The sequence below is a fragment of the Arachis duranensis genome, chromosome 9 (assembly GCF_000817695.3).
Source record: "Arachis duranensis cultivar V14167 chromosome 9, aradu.V14167.gnm2.J7QH, whole genome shotgun sequence".
Classification (NCBI taxonomy): Eukaryota; Viridiplantae; Streptophyta; class Magnoliopsida; order Fabales; family Fabaceae; genus Arachis; species Arachis duranensis.
Window position 1 is genome coordinate 2,938,540 of NC_029780.3, and position 2,348 is coordinate 2,940,887.

Sequence of the window (2,348 nt, forward strand, 5' to 3'; positions counted from 1 at the left end):
AACAGCAGAGAAGTGTAATTAACATACACGCCATAAATTGATAGTGACTTGAATTAATTGTTATCGATATCCATATATAATATAAGGCCCGTGAAATGAACTGAAAAGCTTGGAGCCAAATCAGAATGATCGAGATTAGATCAAAGAAGTGATACACTAGTATAGTAGGGCACATACATTGCATACATAATAAGAAACTAAAAAGATTTATTATTATTATTATTATTATTATTATTATTATTATTATTAATTTAACTGACTTCTAATGACATTTTTTTAATTATGCTATGTATACATAAAATATATAATAATTGAATTTTAGTATATATATAATATTTTTTATGAAAATATTTAATAATTAAAAAATTAATAAAAAATAATTAAAATTTATTTTTTTAATATTTATTAATTATTGTAACAATTAATAAATATTAAATAAAACAAATTCTGAGTTTTTTTTCTAACATTATCGAATTTTTTTAATTTATGCGTATCACACAAACTTTTTCAAAGGAACCATAATGTTGCTTGCTAGCTTCGGTTATCACCTAATTAAAGACAATGACTCTCCAATAATGATCCCTAACCCGTGCTTCTCTTGCTAGTAACATCAACCCTCGCCACTAGTTATCCCAACACCCTCTCTCATATATTCTCTTTCAGAAAAAAAAATGCTGAAAATTATATCAACATGCATGATAATAATCGATTAATTGAAAATCACTCGTAGGTTGAGCCAATACTTTAGAAATCTTTCTCTACATTTGACTATTTGAGTATAGAGTAGTATGTTTGATGATTTCTATTCTTCTCTTCTTGTGTTCTTTCAAATATTTTTTGAATTAGTTTTAAATTTGTTAAAAACCAAAGTTTTTTTGTCATAAAAATACCTTTTTTTTAATTTAAGTTAAAAGAAAGTAGTATATTAATAGTTATATTTTTAAATGATTGATTTTCACTAGTTCTTCACTTCGAATATGACCGATTTATTTCAATTCTCTATTTTGTTCATCAGTTTAATTAGCAAATCGGATCGATTTAAAATTCAGTTCACTAATAGAAAATAAAAAAAATCAAATTTTATATTTTATCATAAAAATTCTGATACTATGTTATAAAATTATTTTTTTAAAAGCTTAAATGAATAAATAAAATATATGAATAGTTGGTTATATATCTAATATATTTAATCTAAATTTTATTAAAATTAATTTAGATATTTATTGAAAGTAAAATAATATTCTATTAGTTTTTGCAGTGCTAATTTAAAAAAGGAAAAATGGCAAATTTCAACTTGTACATGTTTGTTATTATCTAGGAGAGGATATATATTGAAGTGTAAATTACTGGGTCACATGCATATATAATTATTGAGAGATTGGATAGATGAGAGTACTACGTAGGTCACTTGTCATTTAATTTGTTGGCCATTCATATTTGAATAAGTGAAAATTTTACTTATATCATTGGGGAATCAAGTGACTTATCATTTATGACTTGCTGCTGCAATTTGATTCTCTAGTCGTTATCTCTCTCAAATTTCCAATATTTCCTTGTACTATTCAAATATTATATAACTCCTAAAAGGGTCAATTCTATAAATATTCTTATTAGTATTAATTATTATTCTGACTAATATTTTATTTTTATATTATTAAATTTTGAGATTTAAAATTTAGTTTTTAATATTCAGAACCAATCAAATATTAACTAAAAATGATAAATTTTGTTGCTTCCTTATATTATTCATATCTTAGAGAAAAATTATAGGATCCTAATTAATGAACATTTGGTCTGTTTGAAAAGTTTTAAAAATAAAATTTTTGAGCTTTTGACTTATAAAAAGTAGTAGTATTAATGTCTGGTGCAATTTTCAAAATCAAATTGCAGCTTTCTAAAAAATTATTTAGGAGTTTATAGAGAAGTTAAAAAAAATAACAACTTTTCTCATATACTATTATTTTTTATCACATTTTTATAAAATAAGTACTTTTAAAACTAAAAATTCAAATACAAAATAGCTTATTTATAAATTACTATTAATATAATCATTTATTATTTAAGTTATTTTTTTAAAAATAACTTAATTAAGTTATTTTTTTAAAAATAACTTAATTAAGTTATTTTTTCAAACCGGCCAATTACTAGAATAACTTTGCTAGTGCTATGTTACTAACAAAAAAAATGTAAAACTCTTAAAATTTAGAGAAAAAATACAGATAAATCTTTAATATTTTAATTTAAAGATACATAAATTTTTTATCAATTAAAAATATAAAATAAAATATTTAAATTTTTTCATCTAAAATATATAAAAATAAATTAATTTTTTAGAGATATTTAGATGT